Raw genomic sequence first — 22,650 nt, forward strand, 5'->3', positions numbered from 1 at the left:
GGCGGGTCTCGAACCCGCGGGCTCAGGCAATCCACTCACCACAGCCTCCCAAAGCATGGGATTACAGGCTGAGCCACCGAGCCCAGCACCCCATTAATATTAATAATGGTAGTCATTCATGATAAATGGCGGTCGGTGTGCCTGCCCCGTGCCAGGGCTGGGCTGGATTCCCTGGGGAGAGCTGAGAGTGGGGTGCACCTCCCAGCACCTGAATGTCTTCCCCAGAGCCTGACGCAGGCTGGGCCCTCGGGGGCAGCTTCAGGAAGTCTCAGCGATGGAAAAACAGGACCTGGGCCTCTCTGATGGGACCCCCACCGCCCAAGGGCACGCGTCTCTTCTTCCGTCCTCCACAGGTTGACAGCACTGCCAGGCCCTGTGCCCACCCCTGCGTGACCCACGGCCTGACCTTCCCCCTCGCCTTAGCTCTCTGGATCCTTTGGTGAGTGGGTGGCTGCAGCCTCCTCAGTTTGGCCCGCCTACCACATGATTGGACGGCCCAAGGGCACAACCTTCTCACCCAGGGTCACAGTGTAAGAACTGGGCAAGTCACCTCTCTCTCGGTGGCTTGGTTTCCTCGTCTGTGCAGTGGGATTATGGTTGGGAGGATGCGCACATACAGTAATCACCTGACAATGTGCTTCTGCTCAAGGGGGAGATGAGACTCTCAGAGCACTGCTGCCCTCCACGCGTGACCTCGCGAGTCCTTCAACAGCCTTGTGGGGGGAGCATGTCCCTTTGCTGAGAAGGAGGGTGAGGCACAGAGAAGTGAGGAGACTCACCCCAGGTCACACAGCACGTGAATGGCAGCAGAAGGATTCAAGCCCCGGCTTCTGACACTCCGAGACCCATGCGTCAGCCGCTGCCCGGGGCAAGGGACAAGGGACTGAATCTGAGAGCTCTTTGGAGGTGGAGTTGCAGGCGCTCCTGGCTTCCTACTGACCTCCCGCAAACCTCCAGCCCCCAGTCATGTCTGTCAGCAGTTCTGGGAGCCCTCCCTGGGTCTCCATCTCCCACATGAGCAGGGAGGCGGCAGACAAGGTCCGGGGCTGGGGAGGGGGGATTTCCCGACTCCAGTTGAGATCTGTCACAACATTAATGTTAATTACGCCTTGTTAATTCAGCCCTCTGCTTAGCAGAGCTCCTGACAGCAAATTACTCAGACGTGCGGTAGTACATTATTGCTGCCTTTTCCCCAGGAAAGACCTGGAGGGCAAGTGAGGCTTGGTTCCTGCCAACCTGGACCCCGGGGACCCTCGTGGGGCTCCCTGGGAGACCTGGGTGAGGGTGAACAGACGGCCTGGAGAGCCGTGAGCTCCCCCTGCTGCGAGACGGGGTGAGGCAAGAACCGAGGGGCTGGGCTGCAGGGCCCGCAGTGCTCTGCCTCGCCTGCCTTGTCCAGCAGGCTGGCAGCCCTGTGCCTTGTACACATCCTGTGCCCTGGGGTTTCCTCCCACAGTACTTTGACACGCTGACGTGTGCTCTGCATTCAGTAGGGCTCAGTAAAGGATGTGCACCCCTGAGCCCACCTCGGTGTCAATAAACTGGGAAGGGGCTCTTTCTCTGTCCTGGTCATGGAAACATGCTTGGAGCCAAGATCAGGCCCACATTCTGGACAGGCGACTGGTGACCCCAGCTCCCTTGCTAGGTGAGGCATCCACCCTCCTGGTGAGGGCCAAACCCCCCCTAGGTGCTGTTGGTCCCCCTTCCCCCAGATCCTGCTCTCCTCCTTGGCCTCAGACGGGGCCCTGCATGGGCCATTTGGAACAAGCCCAGGCTTTGGGTATCTAGGATTTTAAAAAATTAATTAGAGCATTAAATGGTAGCCCTCTGGGAGAATCCCACCATCTGGCTGTCACGGGAAAGGCAGGAGGATCTATGCAGATTTGTCTGCAGCGTGTGAGGGAGCGTCCTGTGAAGCCAACTGTGCCTGTGTGGGTATGTGGTCTACGTGCCGCAGTGTGTGCACCACATGGCATGTGTGTCTGCGCATGGGCAGTGTATGTGCACATTTGAGCATGCAAGTGTGTGGTGTGTGCCTCGCTGTGTGCACGTGGGCCCATCTGCAAGTGTACATGCTGTGTGCACGTGCCCAAGCGTCTGCACGCCTGTCTGAGCACACTTCTATGTGTGTGGTCTGTGTCCAGGCCTGGCTCCCTGGCTCAGTGAGCGGACTGGGTGGAGTGCAGAGATGGATGGGCCTCCTGACCCCTCTCGACTGAGGTAGATGTCACAGATAGCCGGGCAGAAGCTGGGGCAGGAGTGGGCTTGGCAAGTGTAGTTGGCTTTCGGGGGGTGGGCAGTGCAGGGATCCCTGTCCTTGTGAGACAGATGGGGATGCCCAGGACTGGAGCGTGAGCTCTGGGGTTCCCTATCCTGGCCAGCATCTCGTGCCCCTGGCATCTTTTATCCTGCTGGATTTCAGGGTTGCTTGGGGGCAAAGTTAGGATTCCCACTGCAGACCCTGTGTTTTTCCCGTTTCACAGAGGACGCATCTGGGCTGCTGGAGCATGGGCCTGACAGTCCACTGACTTGCTTTGTGACCCGCGCCCATCCTGTCCCTCTCTGAACCCACAGGGTGGATGGAAGAACTAAATGAGGAGGTGTGTGCAAAGGGCTTTGGAAACCACCAGTGAGGTGAGGTAGACTGATGAGGGCCTGGCCCAGAGACAGAGTCACACTGTGATCAGGACCAGAGCTGAGGCTGAGCCGTGTGTCCCCAGAACTTCCCAAGGAGCAGGAAGGAGGGGAGGCCCAGGACAGAGGCTCCCAGCCTTGCAGACTGTGAACCTTTCCCCAGAACCACCTACTGGCCGCTAGACAGTCCTCCAACCCAGCCCCTCACATCTGGCTTGTGGCAATGAGCCAGAGCAAGAGTGGGCTCAGCGGGCAGGAGAGGGGTCCTCCACTCCAACTCCCAAAGGAAGAGGGTGTGCATTTCACACACCCTGGCCTCCTTAGCACCGCGGGCCTCACCGAGCTCGACCTGGGGCAGGCTGACTCACCCCGCAATGGGTGGCTGGGTACCTGGGAGCTCCCCAGCCCACCCCACGCTGCTCTTCCCATGCACATGGGTGGAGGAGGGGCTGTCCCAGAAGACCCTGTTTCTCTGCAGGGCGTAGGAGAGGCTAGTGTGGGGGCAGGACCTCCTTGTGATCTGCACACGCTGCCTGTGCGTCCAGGTGTGCCAGGGTTGACCTGCTTGGGGTAATAGCCCTTGTGGGATCAGCTGGGAAGCTGCTTCTGAAACAGCCTGTCCTGTGAGCTCTGTGGGCTGCCTGGCGGTGGCTCCACCCACCTTGGCCTTGCTCTCCAAGGAACAGCCCTCCCTCTTTATAGGTGGAGGAGAAAGTAAGTTCGAGAAGAACCAGGTGGCCCAGAGACAGTGGCTAGGCCCCCTGATGTCCTTTAACAATTAGAACAAAAACTCCTCGAGGGCCTACTGTATACAAAGCCTGATGGTGGGGCTGCTGCCAGGACAGAGAATGTGATATTCACCCCCGTGGCCGAATATCTTCTCCATGCCGGGCCTTGTGCCAGGCACAAGTATATGTCATCTCACAACCAGCTCCCTGAAAATCAGGGTTTTCCATCACATTATTATTATTATTATTATTTGAGTTGGAGTCTCACTCTGTCACCCAGACTGGAGTGCAGTGGCCGCTCCCGGCCACCACAGCCTCGACCTGCTGGGCTCCAGCGATCCTTCCGCCTCAGCGTTCCGAGTAGCCGGAATTACAGGCGCGCACTATCACACCTGGCTGATTTTCTGATTTATTGTAGAGATGAGGTCTCGCCAAGTTGCCCAGGCGGGTCTCGAACCCACGGGCTTAGGCAATCCACTTACCTCGGCCTCCCAAGGCGCAGGATTATAGACTGAGCCACCAAGCTTGGCTATTATTTTTTTATTTTCAGTTTTTTGGGGTTTTTTTGAGTCGAGATCTCACTCTGTTGCCCAGGCCAGAGTGCAGTGGCACGATCACAGCTCACTGCAGCCTCGGCCTTCTGGGGCCAGGTGATCCTTCTGCCTCAGCCTTCCAAGTAGCTGGGACTACAGGCACATGCCACCCATACCTGGCTATTTTTTTTTTTCCCTCGTAGAAACAAGGTCTTGCTATATATCCCAGGCTGCCTCAAACAGTCCTCCCACCGCGGCCTCCCGAAGTGCTGACATGGCCACCCCTGGAGGTCTTACCTAACTGCCGGGCATGCCAGCACCTCGCAGGGCCCCGGCACACAGTAGGCCAGCTCCTTGACTCTTAGCATCAGCAGAAGAGGCCTGAGAGTTTCCCATTAGGACAGGAGTCAGCAGAAGCTTGGCCCTCCCAGAACATGGGACTGAGGGTGATTACTGGATAGTGCTGGGCCAGAGGAGGCAGCCAGTAGTCCCTTGCTGAGCTCTCCTGAAATGAGCCTGGACACCCCCTGGCCTGCGCATCTGCCAGGCGGTCTAGTGGCTGCGCGTGGGCCTGCCCTTCCTCCCCCACTTTGGCATTGCTGTCTCCCAGGAAACGGAGAATTTTCCCTCATTCCCATCCTGGGGGCGCCAGGGCAAACAAACAGCCTGATCCAGTTGAGCCCTGGGCCACAATCACACTCTTTTGGGGTTTTCTCTTTATTTCTAGCAATTTCGAGAAGCCTGGAGTAATTGGTATTCCACACAGGTTAGCAGAACTGCTGCCTCCTCCGTATTATGCCTTAATTTCCTTTATCTCGTAGCAAGTTGGAATTAATCGCTCCTCTCCTTTCTTTTTCCCACCGAAACCGATCACCAGCCCGTCTGCCCGTTAAAGTCATTTCGTGGCAGCTCTTGGCTTCTTTCCACTTCCCTGGGAATCTTTCCGACCAGAGCCAGAGAACAAGGGGGGGGGGGTGAAAAATCCATTTGTACAAAGTGGGGCTCTCCTGTTGAGAACTTATTTCCCTCCCCGTTCAAGAGGAAGGAACATGCCTAGCCTCCAGCCAGCACAGCTGACTGAGTCCCCTGTCGCTGAGAGCATTCAAGAGGGTGGAATGGCCATATGTCAGTTGTGGGAACAGAGGATGCCTGCACTCGTGGGGTGGTGGGGACAGGGCAGGCCGGGCCTTTGCCACTCCTGGCGCCTGGATGAGATTCTGTGACTCAAAGCTGTTCTGTTTGTGAGTCCAAGATTTGTGATTCCAAAATTGAAAAGAGTCTGTGACTCCATGGTCCTAACATTCAGCCAAATGGATCTAAGCACTTTTAAATTGTGTTTCACAATTCTAAGATCCTCTCCTGAGATACGGAGATTCTGTGCTGTGATTCTGAGGCTGTCTTCTGATTCCTTAAGCCGTCTCTTAAGCTCCAGTTCTCCTCCTGACTGGGTCGGGGAGGGAGTGTAATTGCTTTGCCGAGGTTGCCTTGGGAGTGTGACCTCAGGTCAGCCCGGGCTGCTCTGGCCTTGTATTCCCATCCATGAAATCCAAGGGTTGGTCCACGTGGCCTCCAGGGCCAGGGGTGTTCCAGGGGTGGTCTGCCTGCAGACCCCACCCCATATGGACTGGCCACTCCCAGCCCCTTACTGGACCCAGAAGCTTTTCCCATCTGAGCCAAACGCCTTGTCTGTCTCCAGCCCTCTCCCATTCCAGCAGGAAAGCAGGGGAAGTGGAGGCGTGGTGGTGGTGAGAAATAAACTGTAACTGACAAGAGCTCGGCCTGCCTCTGTGGGGCTGTACAGTCCACCGTATGATTTCACTGTTACAATCTCCTTTAATTCTCACCACTTGAGATTGTGAGCCCTGTTTTGTAGGTGAGGAAACTGAGGCTCTAGAGGTTAATTGACATATGGTCATGCAGGTTGTTCCCAGGACCTTGACCCTGAGTCACTTGCTGTTAGTACAGCCCCAGGCAGCCCAGGGCATGGAATCTCACAGGACAGAAGGAGCTCAGGAATCTGTGGTTGGGTGGGGGTGGTGGGCCACACACTCACAGGTCCCTGCTGAACCAGCTCCCGGGAGGTTGGAGGGCTTTGGAGAACGGACCCCATTTCCTTCCGAATGCACCAAGAAGCCAGAAACAGCCTTCCCCATCTACTTCTAGGATCTTTTTCCTTCTGGCTCAAACTGGATTTCTCAAGTGGGCATCCTCTGCTGCCCCTGCTGTCGGCCCAGATCACCCCTTTCCTGATGTCCAACTTGAGGCTCTTTCTTACAAGCAGGGAGCCCTCCCCAGGCCTGCCTCGTCCTCTCCGGCAGCCCTCACTCGCAGGAAGGGAGGTGCTGGGCATGGGCTTGGTACCACCAAGCCTTGTTTTTGTCTTGCAGCTGAGGGCACTGAGGGCCAGAGAGGAGGCATGCGTGTCCTCAGCCACAGGGTGACTTCGCCACCCTCGATCCCAATCATGCTCCATCTGAGCTTGCTCTGTGCGGTGCCCCTCTGTTTGGCTATAAACTCTGGGAGGACAGGTCCATCTGTCATTCATTTTTCCCTTTCCTTGTATGGCATTAGGGACGAGACCCCTGGGTTCTGGGCCTTCCTCCAACTATATGACCTTGGGATAGTCCTTGCCTTTTTTTTTTTTTTTTTTGAGTAGGAGACTCACTCTGTCACCCAGGCTGGAGGGCAGTGGCACACTCCTGGCCACTGCAGCCTCGACCTGCTGGGCTCAGGCAATCCTTCTGCCTCAACCTTCCAAGTAGCTGGAACTACAGGCATGCACCACCACACCCAGCTAATTTTTTGATTTATTGTAGAGATGAGGTCTCACCAAGTTGCCAAGGCTGGTCTCGAACCTGTAGGCTCAGGCAATCCTCTAACCTCGGCCTCCCAAAGTGCTGGGATTACAGGCTTGAGCCACCATGCCCAGCCAGTTATCGCCTTTTGAGGGTTTCTTCCTCATCTCTCAAAGGGGGTGGTGACCACTGCCTCTTGCCCACCTCACAGCTGTCCTGAGGAACCAGGCCAAGGGGTTGGGGCTGGGTCTCAAACCTGACACTAAGCTCCACATCCACTCAGGACTGGAGCCAGTCTGCTAGATTTCCTTTGGGATCTGTTGAGTTTCCCAGTCAGACAGTCTCCTTGTCCCCGCTCACCCTCAAGGCAGTCACCTCTGGGGCAAGGCTTCTCTGGTGCCTTTGCCTTCAGGGCCCTGCCACTCTCTCCACTGGGCACCTGTCTGAGCCACATGTTCTGCTGTCCTCATCACCCAGCAGCATGCCTGTCCCCCATCCTGGAAGCGGGTGCTGACCACACTGGCTCACACCACTCAGCCCTGCCCCACACCTGGAGTGCCCTCCACCCATCCCTGTCACTTTCACTGAGGCAGGCCCTTGAATGGTACACATGGAAAACCTGACTCCTTTCTCCTCCAGTGTCCAGACAAGGAGACTGAGGCACAGGAGAGTAAGGGACTTGCCCGAGGTCACTCAGAGGTCAAGGGCAGACTACAGTAGGACCCAAGGTTCCCGATGCCCAGACTCAGAGGCTCTCCCAACCCAGGCCTGGCTTTGGGGAACTCCACAGAGAATCTCCTCCCAGACGAGACTGCAAAGGCTTTGCATCTCCCTGAGCCCAGCTCTGTGACGGTGACTGAGCCACGTGTCACCGGCTCGCAGAGCTGCTGGGATGGCTTCTGAGTTCCCTCCGGTCTCATGGAGGGCTCCCCTGGGCCATCAACAGGGAGATGAGTGCTGTCTAGCAGGGCTGAAGACATTCACCTTGGCCCTGACCACCAGGGTGGGTACAGCCTGGAAAGGCTTCCCATGGGCACTGTCTGGGTCTGGCTGACTAAAACTAGCACCTGTGGGGACTGGGCTTGCTAATGTTCTACCCTTGGTGTTGTGGGCCCTAGGGGCCCTGGGCTAAGACCCACTCATTCCTGCTCAGAGGTGGGGAGTGTGAGATGGGGCATCATCAGACCCCATCAGCTGATGCTTGAGCTGGCCTTGAGGGGTGGCAAGAGCTTTGCCAGGATGGGGGAGGAAGAAGGGAGGCAGATGTGGCCAGGGATGGGCCGAAGCAGTTGGCAAGGTGGCTTGAAGTGTTCTCAAGTGCCCTGCTAAGGCAGTCGGTCAGATTCTAAGGGAGAAGGGAGTCCGCAGGACAGGAGAGATGGCTCCCTGATCATGGAGAGGCCTCCAGGAGGACAGTAGCTGCTGGCCAGAGGGGTGGACTGTGAGAGCCTGGGAACCGAGCCCTGGGCTCCACCCTCTATCAGCCTCGCTCTGGGTCTGGTGGTGGGTATAAGGAACTCAAGTTTGAAAAGGAGGGGAACTCAGGCTCATATGCCCAATCCAACATGCCAGGGGGAAAGAAAGCAAAGCACAGAGAAGGGACTTACCCAAGGGCCAGAGAGCACAGCCAGGACTTCCCAGGCCAGGGTGGCAGATCACCCACCACCGACCCCGATCTAGAGAAATACTCTTAATCTCTCTCCAAATTAGCCAGCAGCCTCCCTGGACGGACCTGGCAACTTCATTGAGGACCCTAACCTGCAGACCTCCTGCCAGACACATGGGTGGGCAGAGGCTCCCCAGGGGTCCAGTGTGTGGGGCTAGGGTGGCAGAGAGCTCGTACCAGCTGCTGGGCATGGCCTGCCTCACACTCCCTGGTGAGAAGCCCAGGACCCAGCCCAGAGGTGCACCCAGAGAGGCAGTAGCCCCAGCGTCAGGAGCTGGATTTCCCAACACAGATGTCACTACACATTTGTCACTGGGATGGGCCCATGGGTCTCCCTTGGATGATGCATCTTCTGTCAGCCTAACTGGAGAAAGCGTCTGCATTTCTGGCTCAGCCCGGGCTGCTTCCAAGCACAAGCAGCTTCGTGGGCATCAACGCTGCTACTGACAGCAGGGGCCAGTGTCCTGACTTCCCATGGATAGGGAAGAAGCAGCCACCACTCCTGCGTAGACAGGCAGGGGTCCTCACTGAACTGTTCACTAAGGCCAGGAAGTGTCTGCACCACGTGGGTTCTTGGGCCCCTCTAGCCTGGCCTCCTTGGCCCTGGCTACAGAGTTCTGCTCTGGGAGCCCTGGGCTTCCCGCTTCCAGCTAGTGGGGGCTAAGAACCCAGAGTGGCTTGCCCAGTGTCATACAGCATGTTGGTGATGGCAGAGCAGGGCTAGAGTGAGATCTGGAGCCTTCTCCTTGAATGCAAAAGAAGCAGAAGAGTAGTTCCTCCTTTCATCAGGGCCTGGCACATGGGGTCTGTAGCAAGCTCCAAGGTCCTCCCCAGGGAGGCAGAGTCATGGCCCATCCACTCCAGGTGATCTGGGTTAGCCAGGAAGGCCTCTGGTCAGAGGAAGCTGAGTTCTCAGTAGTGTAGGTGAAGCTTCCCAGCGAGGCAGAGGGGGAATTGCCACTGGGAGCCAGACAGGACTCTGGGCTGAAGGGACCAGCACGTTTCCTGGCCTTGCTTCCTGCCCTCTGGAGGCTTCTGCTTTAAGAATGCCGTGAGTTTTCTTCTAACCGTCTTCCTGGGGCCTACAACCCCAGTGCCAAATGGGTGGCCAAAAACCAGGGTGGGACTGGATAGAGCCTGGGAGACAGGCAGGAGAGTGGCCATCTTCTCGGGGTGCCCCTGCTTTCTCAGCAGCACCCCTGCATCATGCTTGGTCCCACTGCAGGCGCCAGCCAGGGACCCCTGCTAATCCCCTCCCGCCTGTCTCTCCCCCATGCCCTCCTCCTCCCAGCCCCCCAGCTGTCACTGGTTCAATACCTTACACATCTACAAATCACTGAGACAGGAAGACGCCTTTGTCGTCTGTCTCTCGGAGACGTGCATCTTCCCTGTGGCGACAGGGAGGCCTACATACCCCAGTGAGGACTTGGGCCTCCCTTGGTGACAGTGGGGCCTGGTCGGGCAGTGTCCGAGAGCAGCTGGGATGTACTAGGGCCTGGAAAAGGGCTCGGCCATGGGAAGTCCCAAGTGAACCCTTTTGGAGGGGTCTGGAACAGCACCAAGGCCCACAAACCATCTGTGTCCTGGGGTGTCATGGCATCCAGAGTGTCAGCCGGAGGCGGGCCTTAAAGATGTGTTCACATGAGGAGCTGAGCCCCAGAATGGGAAGGTCACACTGCTTGTTAGAAGTGTGGGGCCATAAGTCATCTTTGAGCACCCACTTGACGTCAGACGCCCTATGAGGCGGTGTGAAAGGGACCTTGAGATGAAGATGAGGACTGTGGGGCCGGGGGATGCGGTGGATATTGAAGAAGGAGCCCTGAACTGGGGGTGGGGGCATGGATTCAAGTCCAGGCCCTGCCCAGCTGGCTGCGAAGTCAAGCTCAAGTCCCACTTCCTTGCTGGGGCTCCCTTCTGTCCTCATCCAGTTGACGGCACCTCCCCGTAAGAGCTCCCAGCTGAGGCCTGCCGAGAGAGGCGTGGAAACCCCATCGCTTCATCCGGGACACAGTGGTGTGGACCACTCGTTGAGAGACATCCGTGTCCTCTGCCACGGCCACAGGACACTGGTGGTCCTGACACTCTCCAGTCATCCCTCAGTTCGGCCCAAGCACCGCCTCCTCCAGGAAGGCCTCTTTGTGACTTCCTCCCATTCAGTCTCCCTCTGGTTTCTCAGCCGTTTCTGCCTCATTTGCCACCCTCGTGTTTTGGGGGTTTTGTCTTAGGATTTGGCCTGGTCAGCGTGTGCAACTCCCTCATGAGTGGACCGGGGAAGAGAGAACCTGGACGATTCTGAGGGACATGTTTCCCAACGTAAAGGCAAAGATGCCCTCCCGAAGCACCCCCCTTTCCTTCTCCTTTTCCTTCGGCCTTTCACGTGCCCACCCTCCTCCCCAGCACCCGCAGCGTCTGTCCCCTGCCTCCTCATGCTCCACAGGTGGGACGGGAGGGTGGGGGAGAGAGCAAATTCAGATGTCACCTGCTGATGGATGGTGGTGGCTCGAGCCCCAGAGCCCGCTGGGCAGCACAAAGCCTGGAGCGCGGCCCCGCCCACTACACTCGGGGGCGGCTCCCCGCGCCTGCTGTCAGGACACTGTGGGAACAGTTTGCCTTCTGGCTCCGCCAAGAGCCTTGAGACTGTCAGCGTGCGGATGCCTGGGCTGAGAGGGACCGTTCCTCGCAGGGAGGGACTCGGGCCATCCACAGTTTGTCTCTGTGTCCTGCAGTAACTGTCATAGTCTCAGCACAGGGGCTAGAGCATGAAAATCAGCGTTGCGGTTTGAGGCTCGGTCCTTAGAGAATAGGGCCTGAGACACACGGACGCTGTCTTAAGCGTTAGACTAGACCCACAAGATATTTAAACTAGGGTTTTGAGAAACATCCTATGTGCAGGGAGGGGTTAGAACTTGAACCCAGTGCCGTGGGACCCCAAAGCTGCTGGCCATGGGCTCTGAGCCTCAGGGTCTCATGGACGCCCCCACCCCGCTTCCAACAAGGCTGCCTGTCCCATTTTTATCTGTTTTATATATTGGGGCTTCCCTTGGAAAGAGGGTTCCTCTGCTTAAAAATAAAGAACGTTTGCCAGGGCCTGTGTTGCGGCCCAGCTCTGGGCCAGGACCTGCCACAGCCTGGAGGGTGGCTCTGGCAGCAGTTAGGCGGCAGGCGGGCCGGGGCTCCCCGGCGGGGGTGCAGGTTGCTCTGGGCCACCGTCTCCTCCCCCTCTCATTCCTGCTGTGCTGTTGCTGCAGCCAGAGAACACTCTGGGTCTGTCGTCCCGTTGACTGGGGTGACAGTTTAATAGTAGCTTCCTGGGCTGTCATTTAAATCTGCCTGCCAGGTTAGTAGGCCAGGAGCGGGCTGGCACACCCCCTGCCCCCACCCCGGATCTTCGTTCTGCTGGTAGTGGTCGTCTTGGCAACGCCAGGGCCTGGCGGGCTCTGCTGAAGGGTAACCGTGGGGGGGAGAGGTTCTTTCATCTCCCCGACCCGGGTCCAAGTGGCCCAGATGCCTTGGGGCTGCGCTGTGGGGCCAGAGCCAGGCCCCCCGGTGCTGGCCCAGGCCTGGGAGAGGAAGTGGGAACGGCCGGGTCCCTTCTGTGCACCGAGCTCCAAGGTGGGAGCTTTCTGTGCACTCTGTCTCTCAGATGCCCTGGGGGGTGGCTCGGGAACCTGCCCCGGCTGCTCAGCTGCAGTCGGCTGGAGTCCACCTTTCCTGTGGGTCTCTGCTGTCAGAGAACACTCCTGAGGGCCCAGGTCCTATCCACAGAAACCAGAGGGCAGACCCAGCCACAAGCCTGACGTCCCTCCCCCTCTGCCTGTCCCAGGTGGCCTGGCACCCAATCCCTCTCTCCCATCCTGGGCCTTCCTCTAGAATGTCCCTGCTCTGAGCAGTGGAGTCTCGGGTGGGGTCCACTTAGCTTCACTCTGGGCTCAGTGCTCTGTGAAAACCTTTTGTTTTTCATGGCCTACGGGCTGGTGCAGAGGCAGCCGGCTGGGTACCAGACTCCGCTGAGTGAGCACAGGCCAGCCCTTCCCTTCTCGGTCCTCATCTGCTCATCTGTAGGGCGAGAGGCTCTCGCCACATCAGTGTTTTCTTGGGTGTAGTTCATTGGACCACTTGTTTCTTGGGAAACGAATAGCCGTGGCATCGAAAAAGAAGTTCCTTGGTTAAACAAGTTTGGAAGCGCTGGAGGGAACACAGTCAATTCGATATCTGTATTGCAGGCCTTCTCAGGACCTTCAGGAAGCCAATGGGCACCATGAATCTCCAAGGGGGAAAATAGTGTCATTTCCAAATGTCAGGGTGGATGGCCATCCTGGTTCTCTGCTCTGCCCTCCGCCCTTGTCTTCCTAGGGACTGATCGTCCATCTTGTACAACCTCACCAAATTCCAAAGGCAGCTCTGGCAGCTTGGTGCGGTGGGTTTCGTTGGCTGCTGGACAGCAACCCCTGTGCTTAGCAAGAGGCTGGGTGGGTCCCTGGGTGAGCTCAGGGAAAGCAGGGCCCCTGCGCTGGGCCTCTGGGGGCAGCTTGGTGCCAGGCAGGGCAAGTTGGCTCCTGGCCTGGTGGGGCTCCTGGGAACCTTGCCACCCACTCCTCCCAGCCCCTCACGGCCACCCTGGCCCCTCCACACCCCCAGGGCCTCTTTGCCCTCTTCCTGGAATGCCCTCCGTGGCACTCTCCACTCCCACGGCTTCTCGGACTCCTCTCCCCTGAACACGGTGCCCTCGTCCAGGAAGCCTTCCCTGACCCCATGGCTTCCTGGCCACGAAGTGGGACTGGGAGTCATACCTGGGTTCGAGGGCAGCCCTCCCACAGACATGGGCAGTGACCCTGAGTGGTCACTTCTCCCTGGGCTGTGGCTTTTGGGCTCGTAAGAACGAGGAGCTATGTAGGAGGCTTCAAGACCCAGGGCTCTGACGTGGTGGGACGTTCTGACTGCCAAGAGGAAGCCACAGCGAGCAGCTCTGCTGGCAGTCCTGCTGGTCTTTATTTCGAAGCCTCTCCTCTGCGCTGGGGCTGCAGGAGGAGCGGGGGTGAAGGATGTCTCTGTGGGGAAGTGGGAGATGCTGAGTGGACATCATGATGTCACAAGATCATGGACTCTGGGTGCTGAAGGGGCCTTGAGACTTAGCGCCACACCTCACTTCCTGATGGGGAAGCAGGCCCTGCCGGGTTGGCAGAGGGACCTAGTGTCACACACACAGCAGCTGGGGCAGGGCTGTGATTCACACACTGAAAACTCAGACCTTGTGCTTTTCAGTTCATAAAGTCCTGGCGCCACGCTTAGCCCATTTGCTCCTCACAACCACCCTATGTGCTTCATGAGGCAGGGGTAGTACCCTTGAATGCAGATGAAAAAAATGAGGCTCAGAGAAGTCGTGCAACTTGCATAAGCTCACACAGCTGCCAAGAGCATAGCAGAGTTCAACAGACCACGGGCTGCCTGCTGCTTTCCTCAGCCTGTGTCCCTGCTAGAAATAGCAGCTCCCACTTACTTTGTCCTGGGCTTCCCTGTCTCCCCACCCTTCCCTGAGGTCGGCCCCTCCTCACTCCCTCCAGAATCCCCAGTCCTTTGTGACAGCCCCTCTGTTGCCATGGCACCAGATTATGATGTTGCAGCCCCTGGATGACTGTGTATCACTCCTGGGCTGGGGAGTACAGGGACTCATAGAAGTGGGCATTGTCCAAGGGGCAGACTGGCATGGAAGGACATAAATCCCTGGAAACAGGGAGCCATGGCCTTGAGCCCAGCCAGGGATCGCCCTGGGAACTGGAGCCAAGGCCAGAGAGCAGGGGTCTGCCGTGGCTTGCTTTGATGGCCACAGAACGTTGGCCCGGCCTCATCTCTTGGCCGGGCCGATGTGGCCTCTTCTTGAGGGACTCAGGCTCGTTGCACCAAATGGCCTGACACCGGGATCCCCCAGGAGAGTGTTTCTGCCTTTCGTCCAGTAGCAGTGCTGTGCGGGAAATAACTGCTCAGGCTCACCCCATGAGGCGGTGGCTGTGCCAGGAGTCTCAGCTCTGACTCCAAGCCCTTTCTTGTGGTGACACTGCTGACGGGGCCCTCGTGGGTGGTTGAATCTAGCCCCCAACCTGAAAGTGCAATCCATTAGCAGAGCATACCCGGACACATTCCAGGAGACCTAAGGTGTGTCTTGGTAACTTTGCCTCTCTAGGGTGACACATTCTTTCTGGTGACACTGAGGTGACCGAGGGTCTTAGTGCGAAGAGCCCAAGCTTTGGCAGCTGCCACATAGAGCTGAAGTTCCACTTCTGCCACCCTCACCTCTGAGCCACAATTTCCCATTCTGTAAAGTGGGATTAACAGTGGCTACCAGGACAGCTGTGAGGAGTCACTGCCAGGCCAGAGCAGTCCAAACTGGTCTGGTCGGTGGACAGATCTGTACGCCAAAACCCCCATCCCTGCATCCGCAGTTCCTGAGCCTGCCTGGCCTTGAAGCTGCCCTTCCGGACTGTGGTAGTGCTGTTGGCTGCTCTGGTCTCCAGTGCCTGCCAGGGCTTGACACGCAGAGGGGGGCCAGGCTGACTCCAGGCTCTGTGAGTGTCAGGTCGGGAAGGTTCTCAGAGGGCATCTTGCTGTCCTGGGCCTGGTGGCAGGCCCCTTCCTCACCGTCTTCTTCAAGGCTGCCTTGCTGTCCAGACACGGCCTGGTTGTACATCCTTGCCCACCTACCAGCTTGCTGTGCACCCCCAGAGACCGGGCTGGGCTGGTTCTCTTCTGTGCTCTCAGTACAGAGGCTGGAACATACACATGGGTCCTCGAATGCTGAACTGAAACTTCCAGAGCACTTTCCCACCTACCTCAGGGGCTTTTCTTCTGCATTTGACACCACTGAGCACTTGGGGAGCCGTGCTGGGGGCCACAGGCGTCTGGCTGTGGGCTCACTTTGCGGCCCTGCTCCCCCCACCCAGATGTGACCTTGGACATGTAACTGCACATCTCTGGGCCTGGATGTCCTCATAGGTCAGAGGGGTATGTATGGCACAGAGTTCCCTGGGTAAAACACTACCACAGGGACTGAATGTCAGAAGAGAAGAAAGAAAACACTAGAATGTATGTTTCTTTTTTTGGATGTTGGGCTTCTTTTGGTGTTCGCATTAGGAAATTCCCCAGGTGCTGTGGTTCACAATGGTTCTTACTGTAAGATGATCATAGACTCTGATTTACCAGTAGGTGGTTCTGGTATCTATCACTGTCAACAACCTCTCAGCATAGGGCACAGGGCACAGGGCAGGCACTCAGGGCCGGGGCTGAGAGGCAGGAGAGCTGTTCTTGTCCTTGCCCTGCTGTGTTTCCCTGGGCCAGCCCCTTTCTGTCTCTGGGCCTCACTCCCTATCTATAAATAGACTCTGATTTCTCGGGTTTCCTCTAGCCCTGCATACACAGAGGCATTCCTCTGAGGAAAGTGTGAAGAAAAGACATCTTGCAACACACAGATGTGCTGCAGAGATTCCACTGAAAAGAAAGAGAGAAATGAGACAGATTCAGGGGATCCAGTCTGTCTCCTCAAATCCCTGGCAGGCTTCCCAGGGCAGGGGGAGCAGGCATGTGGCCCCAGAAGCAGCCTGAGGGCCCGTAGGCAGATGTACATAAAGCTGGCCCATGGGAAGCAGCTGCCCAGGGCCACGTAAGCCCCAGTCCTGAAGACATGGGAGCAGAGGCTGGAATCTGTGCTCCCATGGGATTTGTTGCCCCTCGCTGAGATCTACCCTGAGTTGGGTCTTCGCCAAATCTGACATAGTCCCTGTGTTGGAGGGACAGGGAAGAAAACAAACCATGTTGGACCGTGGGGATCAGTGATGATCTAGAACAGAGGCCATCCAACTATAGGCCATGAGCCAAATCCAGCCTGTCACCTGCTTTTGTAAATAAAGTTTTATTGAAACACAGCCATATTCATTTACCAGTCGTCTGTGACTGCTACTGCCCCATAGTGGCAGAGTTGAGTAGTGTGACAAAGACTATATGGCCCCAAAGCCTAAACTATCTACTATCTGGCCCTTTCCAGAGAAAGTTTACTAACCTCTGCTTTAACAGGACATCCAGGGGATTGGGAGCTCAGAGGAGGCCTCCCACCAAGACTGGAGGCGATCAGGGATGGCTTCTTGGAGGAGGTGATATTTAAGCCCAGTGTGTAAAGGAAAGAAGGTGGAGTTGGGAGAAAGGACTGCTTGAACAAGGCATGATGGTATCAATAACATGGGGTGTGCAGGGACCCACCAGCCATTGAGGTGGGTCCAGACTGGGAAGTGTGGGGAGGAAAATGAGGGAGCAGGACAGGCTGGGGCCAAGGGACCTCTCAGCCCCTGGGGAGAGGCTGCATCCTAGTGGCCCCTGAGCTGACACTCATCCCCAAGGTCATTCAAGGGAAGGGTTTTGGAGGTTGGGGCCCCCAAGGCCTGGGTGTCACTGCTGGGCTGAGCTACTCCCCTTCGGGCTGAAGAGACCTCCCGCGGTATTTCTGGGCCTCCTGTTCTAGGCCCACCACATCTGTCCTTTCCTGCTGAAGAAACAGAGGCCCAGAAGAGGACAGGGATTTGCTTGGGGGGACACAGCACGGCAGACTCAACCCCAGGCTTCCTGACTCCCTGCCCAGTGCTCTTTCTCACCTCGCTGCGCTGTAGCAGGTTCTGGACCCTCAGCCCAAGCAAGGGCAGGGCAAGTGTAAACTGAATGGGACAGATGAGCCCCAACAGTTCGGAGGCCCAGGGCTGCTGTGGAAGATGCAGGGAGTCAAGGCTGGGGTGCCCCTTCCGGGTCTCCAACACCCCCCACCCACTGCCACCTGCAGGGGGTAGCCAGCAGTCCCAGTTCACCCACTGCAGACCTTTCAGGCGAAGGCCCTCACCCCCAGCCTGGCCTGCCAGATGCAGCCATGTCCGTGTTCAGGAAGGAGCTGGGGCCCTAGGCAGCACAGAGCATAGTAGTGGGGCACCTTAGGACACGGTCAGCCCGCTCTTGCCCTTCCTTGACCCTGAAACCCTAGTCCCTCTCAGGATGAGGCACACGGCCACAAGAGTCTTGGGCTGGGCTGCTGCTCACGTCCTTGTCCCAACTCTGCTACCAGCTGTGAGGCGCCAGCCTGCTCCCGCCTCTGCACGGGTGCAGAACCCTCCATTTGTCTCTTTCTAATTAAGACTCAAGCCATGAAAACAGCCACAGCGGCTACTTCCCAAGCATCTGCTGCATGCCAGAATTGATGGCATGTTCTTCATACATTCTAACAACTTCTTACTCCTCATGGCCTTTTGCTTTCTCCCCATTATACAGATAAGGAGATGCAGGCTTACTGACTTCCTCAAGGTCACACCGATGGAGGGAGGAAGAACTGGGATTCAACTCAGTGCAGTGTGGAGGTCGCCCCTGCAGTTCAGAGTGTCCTGCCCAGTAGATCCTCTTCCTACCACCCTGAACACAAAACACCTCGTTAATCTTGCCCCAAAGGAAGCATCTATGTTCAGGATTCATGATCACACGCTCCCTGGAGCCTGCAGAAGGGACCTCGGCCTGTGGTCTGCTGGGGGAGGTGGGACAGGCAGGCAAAGGGACTGAGAACTGGTGAAAGGAGCTAAAGCAGCTGCCATGGGGATCAGGGAAGGATTCCTGGAGGCAGTGACAGGGGACCTGAACCTCGAGGGACGAGAGGGGTGTGAATCCTGTCATCTTGCTGGATGTGAGGTCTTGGACTTGGAGGACAGGGCCAGACTGTCCCCCGTCTTCACGTGGTGTTCAGTAGTGCCTGTGGAATAAATACATGTTTCTCTCCTGCCCCCCTGCCCTTGGTTGGTGAGGCATTCCATGGCCTGGTGGGGCCGTGGGAGGTCATGTGGTCCAGGCTTCAGACCAGGCACAGGCACCTTCTTGTCACCCCATGGTCACTGTGTGTCCTGGAAAAGGCTCACCATGTTCTTCCCCTTGCTCCGCAGCCAAGAAGACCTGTGCGGACAGCGACTTCACCTGCGACAATGGCCACTGCATCCCCGAGAGGTGGAAGTGTGATGGCGAGGAGGAGTGTCCCGACGGCTCCGATGAGTCTGAGGCCACCTGCAGTGAGTCCTGCCCCTTGGGTCGTGAGAGGGTGGGCCTCGCTATGGGCCTCAGTGACCTCAACGGGTCTTCCTTGTGGGGAGGTTGCAGACTCACACGAGGTGATCGGTAGAACACCTTGTGCCATGCCTCGGGGGCTTCCTGGTCAACAGTCAGGTGTGTTAAGTTGCTGGCTTCTAGCTCCATTTCCAGGCTTTCTTGGCAGCCCTCTGACAGGTTGGCCCCTGTTCCTGTTGCCCCAGGTGCTAGAAACAGGCTCCTTAGACCCTTTGGCCCAGAAGCAGCCATAGCTCCTCCTCCCCACCTATCCTCTTGAGAACGCTGATTTTAATTCCAGTGGTACCAATGGCAGCTGGCATTTATTAAGCACTTACTGTGTGCTAAGATCTTTGTGTGCGGGAATGCCTTTTATCCCCCCCTGCAGCCTCCTGGGGCAGGTACCACACTTTCTGGATTTTGTAAAGGAGGACACGGAAGCTCAGAGAGGTTGAGTGACTTGCCCGAGGCCACCTAGCCAAGACTTTGAGCCCCCAGCCCTTTCCTCTGCCCTGGGTGGGCTGAGCCCGGGAGTCCGGGCCTCCATGGCCCTCTGGGTGGAGTGACGTGGAGAGTCGGAGCCCGGCCCCAGGCCTGCCTCCCACACTCAGGCTTTGTCTCTCCATGATTTATTTTCCAGACCCTAATCCTCAAAGCAAACTTACACCCGCCAGGTCATTCTGTGACATTTGTTAAATTAAAAAGGAGACGAGAAGGGGGGGAAGGACCCACTGGTCCGAGAGAGATGAGCCTCAGCAGCGCGAGCCTGAGACAAAAGGCTTGGGGGAAGCACGTGGAGGATGGGGGGGTTGGCGGGGACCCAGGAGCCCCCTCTTTGGGGGTAACAGTCGCCCCGAGGCAGAGGTTGGGACAATGGAGACCGGAGTCCCATCTAGCACTGCGGCTGGTGATAACTGGGTTTCCTTGTCTCCTAGCAACGGAGCTACCAGGCTCCGTGTGAGAGAGAGAAAGGGAGAGAGAGAGGCAGAGCAAGAGCGACCCCGCCTGAGCCAGGGCCCCTCACTTCCTCCAGCAGCTGCCCCTGCCCTCCCCGCCCATCCTTCTGTACCCACTGGAGGCGCCAGGGCCAGAGGGAAGCCCCATGCTTTGTCCTGAGGCTTGGGAGGAACAAAGCCCTGCCACGCCCACTCGTGACTTTCATCCTCCTCAGCAACCTTAGGAGGGAGGTGGATTCCCGAGTAGAGAGAAAGAAACTGAGGCTGGAATGGGTTCAGCTATTTGCCCAAGGCTGCGCAGCTACCAAGAGGCAGAGCCCTGCGCAGCCTGGGTGTTTGGGGAGAGGGCTGTGGCCTCGGGGGGCTTCTCCTCCAGGGCAGCCAGCCAGCTCCGCTATCCGTACCCCAGACACTGGGGACAGGAAGGGGGCAGCCTCATCATGGTCCCCGGTGGGGGCTGTCTTGCTGCCTGAGGGCTAGCCCCCTTTTCTCCCCACATCTCTGGCTCTTTATCTCCCATCCCCTGGCTGGTGAAGAAACTGCCCTGGCTGTTGTGGGCCTCTTCCCTCCCCATTCACCCCTCTCTTCGCTGTCCCTCCCGCTACCTCTCCCTGCTGCACAGCCCCATGTTTCCCTCTGCCTTTCTCCCTCCTGCCCCCCCCACCCCCGCCCCACAGGTTCTGCTTCCTACCCTCTGGGCTGTGCGGGGGCCTCCCTGCCTCACTTCCTGCCTCCTAAGCCCACTTCTGACAGTTGAGGCACTGGAGGCCCCGGGGAAATGGACAGACTTGCTTCAGAGCCACGCGGCTTGTTGGTGGCAGGTCTCCCTTCTGTGGCAAAAGACAGGCTCCTGAGCTCTCCGAGGTTTGGCAAGGCGCCCGTGGGAGCAGCGGCCAAGGATCACCCTAGAAGTCAAGAGGCCCAGCTTTGCTGTGGGCGATCCCAGTTGTTCCCTGGGAAGCCCCGCGTCCCTTCCCGCCCTTCTCTGGGCCTGGAACTCTTAGTATTCTGAGACTCTCTTTCTCCCTCGCCTATGCCCAGCTTGGGGTGCAGGGCCAGGAGCCCCATTTCCTGTGCAGTTGACACTGGGCAGAAGCGGGCAAGGAGGAAGGGGTGCCTGGAGGAGGTTGACCAGAGTGGGACCCCAGGGTCAGGCAGAATTTAGGGCAGCAGGACCCCATGGCCGGTCTTGCTCACTGCTTCCTTACTGAATGAGAACCCAGCAGCCAACCTGCTGTCCATTTAATTGGTGTTGCCATAGCAACCCCATAGTCTACCATGTTCCTGGGTCCGTGCCAGCTCCCAGGATGGAGCCCCACTCCTCACCCCTGAAAGAAAGATTACAGGCCGTGAAGCGTAGTGAGTTTATTATCTGATATCGTTGGGTTTAGGTCCTTTAACCTGTGAGACCTCAGCAAGTTGCCCAGCCTTCCCCGAGCCTCAGTTTACTCCTCTGTGGAATGTGGTGTGGTCCCTGTCTCACAGGGGTTGTGAGAGTCAAATGAGAAGCTGCGTGTGTTGGTGCTGGAGTAGATGGCTGTGCTCTTGGTGTTGTCATATTTTGATTCCAAGCCCTCTTCCCCGAGCTAGCCGTTTAGTAGAATATTCAGATATTCAAATATCATAGCATTCAAATGGTGTGAGTGAGGGGGTTGCACTGAAAGGGGAAGGGACGTGGGAGCAGGCCCCAGTTCCTGTGGTCCCCCCGCCCCCCATGTTGTCTGTCCCTGGCTGGCCAGGGTTCCTCCCAGCTCTGTTTCCTTCTGGGTTCTGGGTTCCGTGCCTATCAAATATAGCCTGGAGTCACAACCGAAAAGCCCAGAACATTTGCTTAGTGAAAGTAGCATTCTGATTCTAATTATAGCTCACTTGACTGGGGGCCACCTTCTGACCCACCTTAGGCGCCTGTTGGGAGGGGAGGGGTGAGAGCTGGGCAGGGGAGGACCTTCAAGGTGAGTTGTAGATCTGGGTGCTACTTATTGGAATATGGACATTTTTTGCATGCCTTAGAACCTTTCCATCTGGAAGGAGGGCCTCTCTGATTAACCAGGCTCATCTTCCTGTTATAGATCAGAAATTGGAGGCCCAGAGATCTTCTGAGATCACCCAGTAAAACAGGGACAGACCCAGCTAGAAGCCTGGCCCTGACTGAAGGAGCTGGTGTAACTGCCCCCTTCTGCACAGCGGGTGGGCCCCTGATGTGCTTGGGGTGGGGGGGCAAGAATTGGGCCGAGTGACACTGGAGTTCCCATCACCGGAGTCTCTGGTCCCTTGCAGCTCCCATTTGGAGGTTGTGTACCACTAAACTCACATGAGCTGACACGGTGGATGTGCTCAATCAATGAGCAGCCGCCAAGTACTTTCATTCTTTCATTCAACAGACATTTCCCTTTTTGTTAATGTGTGAACTTATGAATCGAGAAAGTACCAGTGGATTTGGATTTCTGGGGCAGGATTCTCTGGGAGTTTGTGAGCGCCTCCAGCCACTCCAGGATGGAGTTTCAAGCCCCCCTGCTGGCTTCCGGGGGTTCCTGTTAGAGACAGTGGAGCACTTCATTCCTGCCGGTCAGAACGTGTATACCTGGGCGGCAGGACAAAGGCATCCTTCGGGGGTGGGTGTCACGGAGAGAGAGGCTGTCCTGGGATGGGGGCTACATCAAGGCGGGCCATGTGAACTCCCAATGTGCACTGCCAGTCGTGAGACCAGACCCTTCACCAGCCATTTGCATTTGCATCTCATGAAATGAAACGTGGTCTAGGCTCTGAGTGTGTAGGGATTTCCATGTTTTCTCATTTAAACCGCCCACCAACCCTGGGAGATGATTCAAATCCTTCTTCAGATGAGGAAGCCAGGATGCAGAGAGGTCAGGTGACACGCCTAAGGACCTTAGTGTTAGTCAATGAAATGTGGACGCAGTTCTGTCTGAGACCCATGCTCTTTCTCCTACGTCCCGGGAGCCCTGAGAGGCAGGTTCAAGTACCAGCTCTGGGAAAGAGAGACAGTGAGGTCCTGGGAGAGAGAGAAGCTGGAACACCCAGCTTCCAGTAGCCACGTGACCCCAGGTGGGTACCTTCTGATCTCTGGGCCTCGGTCTGCTGCCTCTCCACCTCTCCATCAACATGACCTCTGAGGTCTCTCGCGTCCTGGCATTCCAAGAGCCTTGGCTCTTTGGGGATGGGGAGGGGCTGTTATCAGGCCCTACTGAATCCTCGAGAGCCTGTAATTAGAGC

The 22,650-nt window shown here is 57.3% G+C and overlaps 1 protein-coding gene across 2 annotated transcripts in view; it reads left to right on the forward strand.

The window, feature by feature from the left end:
• LRP8 (LDL receptor related protein 8) overlaps positions 1 to 22,650 on the forward strand; it is an 82,758-nt gene that overhangs the window by 17,675 nt on the left and 42,433 nt on the right. For both annotated transcript variants that reach the window (XM_021710113.1, XM_021710112.1), the window contains exon 2: positions 18,307 to 18,429. The gene's annotated coding sequence lies outside the window, so the exon portion shown is untranslated. The remainder of the gene's footprint in view (positions 1 to 18,306; positions 18,430 to 22,650) is intronic.

Source organism: Carlito syrichta, unplaced genomic scaffold, assembly GCF_000164805.1.
Source record: "Carlito syrichta isolate Samal-C Ts95f unplaced genomic scaffold, Tarsius_syrichta-2.0.1 Scaffold288140, whole genome shotgun sequence".
Classification (NCBI taxonomy): domain Eukaryota; kingdom Metazoa; phylum Chordata; class Mammalia; order Primates; family Tarsiidae; genus Carlito; species Carlito syrichta.